The sequence below is a fragment of the Hipposideros armiger genome, unplaced genomic scaffold (assembly GCF_001890085.2).
Source record: "Hipposideros armiger isolate ML-2016 unplaced genomic scaffold, ASM189008v1 scaffold_332, whole genome shotgun sequence".
Classification (NCBI taxonomy): domain Eukaryota; kingdom Metazoa; phylum Chordata; class Mammalia; order Chiroptera; family Hipposideridae; genus Hipposideros; species Hipposideros armiger.
In genome coordinates, this window is record NW_017731682.1 from 1,233,870 (window position 1) to 1,239,436 (window position 5,567).

Consider the following 5,567-nt stretch of genomic DNA (forward strand, 5'->3'; position numbering starts at 1 on the left):
ACTATTGCATTGTTCTGTACACCTGAAACTAACAATAAAAAAAACAAAAACAAAAACAAAAAAACAAGAGTTCACTTCCCATGGCATATTTCTGGTCTCAAAAATATCACCAAACTTTAAATAAAGACCCAAAACACTTCTAATATTCAACAATGAAATAATGTAAGCTACACATACATTTAAGAAAGATGAATAAAAACGAGATAATTCTTTTCCAATCTGCTTATTCCAGTTCAGGATCACAGGTGGCGAGAGACCATCCTGGCAGCTCAGGGCACAAGGCAGAAACCCACCCTTGACAGGACACCCTTCCATCGCAGGGCGTACTCACACACACCCACACTCACTCAGACTGGGACCATTCAAACACGCCAGTTAATCTAGCATTCACGTCTGTGGGATGTAGAAGGAAATCAGAGTCCCCAGAGAAAACCCACACAGACATGAAGAGAACATGCAAACTCCACACAGACGGTGGACCCAGCCAGGAATCCTTTTTTTTTTTCTCATCAACATTACAACAAAATGACTTGAACAAAACAACATGATTCAAGGTCCTGCTGTCCATTCAGATTTCCCAATCACCAAATCAGACTGACCTGCAGGATGGGATCTCCACCCCACATCACCTTATCACACTTCTTCTCTAGGCCTCAGTTGCTGAGCACACCATTTAGGTTTTCTTAACTCACTCTCCCTTGTCAAAGTTTTTTATCTATAGCCTCACATTTATTCATTTACCATCAGATATTTGTTGAACGCCTGTATTAATTTTGCAATGAGTTTGGATAAGCACCAAAAGTGATAAGACACAATCCCTACCATTTTTAACTCATGGGCTAGTGGAGGAGACGAACAAGTATGTAGGACATTTCAGCTCAGGATGATGAGAACCATGATAAATCTATAAAAAGACAGAACTCATAGTCATTAACTTGAGCTGATGAAACTAGGGAGGTTTCACGGAGGAGATGATTTTTAAACTGAACCTTAGAGAATGTACAGGAATTAACCAGATAGGGAAGTGAGGAAAGATGATTCTAGGCAGAGGGAACAGAGTGTGCAAAGTGCCAAGGTAGATGTGCTGGATCTCCATTCTCTTTAGAGACAGACACCATTCCTTCAGTACAGCTTCCCTCTATTTGAAAACCTGGGAATTAAAGAGATAAAATATCTGTTCCCCCTCCCCCACACCCAAGGTGCAATGGTGGGACAGGCAGAGGATACTGCTGTAGACACTCCCATTCAAAAGAGGGAGACAGGGGACATCCAGGATTCCCAGGTCTAAAGCCATCCTGAGCCTGGCCGGGCACATGTGCTCATTCCTTGATTGGAAATCAAGCCCTGGGAATTACTAATTATGACTCTTGGTTCTACCTTCTGTGTTACTCTTTCTTTTCCTTAAAAGGTAATACAATGGCCTGCCGAGTTGCACATTCGTTAGGAGTTGGCTTGGGTCACCAGCTCTGAGCACCAGGACCTCGGCTCGGATCCCACATTCTGCGCCCTCTACAGCTAAGATGTTGAACAACAGCTCAACCTGGAGCTGGGCTGCTGTAAGTAGCTGGCGAAGGCGTAGGCTGCAACCCCTGCTGCAGTGGGCTGCCACACTACCGTGAGCAGTGGGCAGCCCTGAGAGCTGCCAAGAGCTGCAGTGAGCAGCCATCCAGTGATCGGCAACCGATCTGCCTCACCCAGGAAGAGCGCAATGATAATACCAACATGGGCCGGTGAAACGACGACGTCCTCCACAACTAGACTGAAGAACAAAAGGACAGCAACTTGTCTGTTCCCCTTCCCCGATACCCCAAGGCTGTTCCCCTCCCCCAATTCCCCAATACAATCTTTTTTTTTTTAAAGAGGTAATACAAATTTGCAACTGATTCATGTCCCCAGACTATTTTCAGCCTATAAAAATTTGAGGATCCAAAGATTTTTTTTTTGTACTTTTTCTGTGTCTTTTAGTCCAAGCCGGTGGTATTTCTGCTTGTATAATTCTCTGAAAATCTTTGGGCGCCTCCTATGAATTTTATTGTGGTTCATGTCATTAGAAAAAAAGCCACATCTACAAATTTCTTCATGATAAACCATTGTCCATCCTGGGCTTCTGGTGAGGCTGCCAAGGATTCTTAAAAGTCTTGTTTTCACGTTTGTTTGGTTTTGTTTTGACTGAACAGTTCTCTAAGGCATTACTTTAAATCCTTCCAAGGTCTTAACAAAGACTTTTTAAATCACATTCTCCGTTTCTCCTTTACACCATGTGTTCCTGGCTATTCCCTAAATTTTGCTTTGGTCCAACAGCCATTCTTAATTTAACAGTGCTTTCCATCTGGAGAGGCAGAAATTCTGAAAGATAGGGCTAGTGAAAGATTTTATTTGATGCTGTCTTCAAAAATAAGCAAACAAACAAACCAAGAACCTTCTCAGGACACCACATATTTCATCTGGATGAAAGTATCAAAATTGTGTAGGAGACATTTTCAATTCTCTGTTTGAAAGCAAAACCCAGAGAATAAGATCTATTTCTAACATTCTAGGAGACAGAAAAATGAAAAAAAAAAAAAAACCAACGTAGGGTTAAATTTATGTTAGGCTAATGTGGGTTATAATTGTTTTACTTTTATTTTTAAACAGCATTAGCTTGACTATGGGACAAGTACACAGCAGTGTGGGAAAATGCTGTGGGCTGAGGACTCATGCAGACTTGGGCCCTTTTCTTAATCCCCATGAACCCCAGTTTCTTCATCTCTAAAGTGGAATTATAATTATAGTTACCTCATAAGGTTGATGTGCGTATTAGAGGAAATACATTGTATGTGAAATTGCCAAACTGAACATGAGCAGGTGATCAATAAACTACCCTGGACTCATTGACATGGAAATCACAGAATGACTCCTCATGCTTCCTCTGAAACCTCCATTTGTCTTCCTGAAGCGTCTGAAACCAGAAAGAAGTCTGCGCCCCCACTCCCTGCAGCGGCGTGGAAGGGATCAGAAGGGCAGCCTCTCCCTTGTTCTCTTCGGAATTAGATTCTCTTTAGTATGGGAGACATACTAAAAAAAAGTCCCAAATTTAGGACTACGGAATGTGAAAATCTCCAGGGACCACATTAAATCTGGTCCCAATGGACTGTCTTAGGGAGGAAACAAAGCTGATTTAATTTTATTTCTGCCTTAAATTCACCCTGGACCTCATCTCTCTGGTTTTCTCTTCTCCCCAAGCCCAAATCACCCTCATCCTGCCTCACAGGAAAGTCCTTCAACCTTTCCCCCCAAGCGGCCCCTGAGGCCAGCGGCTGGAAGGCAGTTCATTCCCTCAAGCTGGGGAAAGCATGGAACTGGACAAAGGAGAGAACAAAGAAAGTGAAAATAAGATTTGGAGAAAGAACTTTAGGAGAATAGAGATGTTGTTAGGAACCATGGTGATGTACGTATGTGAGAGGAAGGTATGAGGGGGAGACTTGAACAAAAGCAGAGACGCAAGGACAGTGAGTTTGTAGGAGAGGTGTCTGACTCACACTTAAAGGAAAAGAGCTATGGAAGGAATGCACTGGAGAAAGGAGTTACTTAGACTTGCTAGGACACTGGGAGGCATCCTCTCCTTGCTTTTCCCGCACCTTGCTCTTTAGATAATTCCACCTGTTTTCCATACCCCTTCCCACTTAGCTCAGGTCCTGGAGATGACCGAAACCTCCTAACTAACTGCTCCCTCCACCCCACATCCCTGCCCACCAGTTTATTCATCTCACAACCTGAGTGACCTTTCTTTAATCGGATCTTGTCCCCAACCCACTCCACACTTCAGATTTTTTGGTGGATTCCTGTACCTTCAGGATCAAGTCTGATGAACTAACTCCTCATTGTGGTGCACCGGGCTTCTTGTCATGTGGTCCCTGCCCACCTCTCGGTCTCATCTCTCTCACATTGTCTACTCCAGCCTTTCCAGGTGGCCTGTCACTCCCAGAGCCATGTCTTTCACCCTCTTTGCTGCATCTCTCATTTCTCTTTTATCTATACAACTTTCATGCCTTTGAACATGGCATTTCCTCTTTATGTCAGATCCTTTCCCTTTCTTCTCCATCTAATTCCCATCTGGTTTCCATGTTTCAGCTCAACCACTCTCTCCTTGACTCCTTCCTTGCTGTTACCACCCCCCCCCAACCTCCGCCACACACACATCACAGTTTCTTACCCACCCCGCACCCGAAGCTGAGCCAGGCACACTGTGCTCACTTCTGCATTAGCACTTATCCCAGTTTGTGTCTGATGCTGGGAAGAGAACCCTTCAGGACAGAGACCCTACTGTGTTGGCGTCTAGGATGCCTGGTATGGCTTCTGGAAAGTAGGTGCAGGAATTCCATAGTGCTGACTGAGTGAATGAATGAGTGGATTAATGCTCACTGGTGGCAAAGGAGAGGCAGTCAGAAGGGATCCAGTGAAGGAGAGAGGTCTGGTGAGGAAGAGAAGCAGGAGAAAGTATTGAAAAGAAAGTGTCTGGGCAAAAGGAACACATTGCATTTTGCTGGTGGGAGGGGGGTGAATGGCTTCTATTTTAAGGGAGAATAAGCACCACACCCAAGCAGCATGCTGGGTTCTTTCTGCTGCATCTGAAGGGAGAATGAGGGTGGGATAGGGCTGGGGTGGGGGTGGGGGTGATGGTGTCTCAGAACCTACACCCAGCACCACTCAGCAATTACCTGCCTCCTGTCCAGGGCCCCACTTTCTGGACCTCCAGATGTCTAACATCCTCCCTTTGATACTAACTCTGTCCCTGCCACCCCCTCACTACATCTCCACACTATCACCCTTGGCCAGGGACCAGCTCCCCCAGACTCTCTCGCTCCAGTGTCCCCACTTTCTTCCTGCACGTCCACCCTGCCTCGCTTCACATGCCACCCCTCCTCAGCCCAACTACCCAAATTCATCCATCTGTCCATGTCCTTGGAACTCAGGCTATTCATCCATCTGTCCAATTCGCCCTAGCAAAGGCATGCTGCCTCCACCTTTCAGCTTCCTAATGCTTACCGAGGACTCCCAATTTCCGTTAGACAGTCAGAATATTTATGGACAGTCATGTTTTAAAACCTCCAAGTTATTAAATTGCATCTGTGCAAGATACCACTTTGACCAAACTTCTCATCTGTTACAAGGCTGCCCTGTAGCTGGAGATGAACGTCCCTGCTTGTGGAGGGCTTTATCAGCCTAGGCAGAGCGGAAAAGGTAATGGCGAAGCAGACCAAGGGACCCCCCTTGCCCCTCACCACCGGCCTCCCATCCTCTCTCCTTTGGTGCAAACATTGTCCACAGAGCCAGAGCACCATGGTTTATTTTTATCTGTTTATTTTGCAATTAACAAAGAGAAGGAGCCTCTTTTTGATGTGCTGGTTCAGGGGTTCAAAGTGTCTAGTCTCCTTGACCCCTTCGTCAGCCTCCGACGTCGCAGTACGGCTGCCCAACTGAGAAAGATTTATACTTATTTTTATATAATGGAAAACTCATTGCCGGACATCGAGTTACTCACTTTGATTTGTTTTCTTTGGAAGAAGTGGCCGACGGCGGCAGCGCCC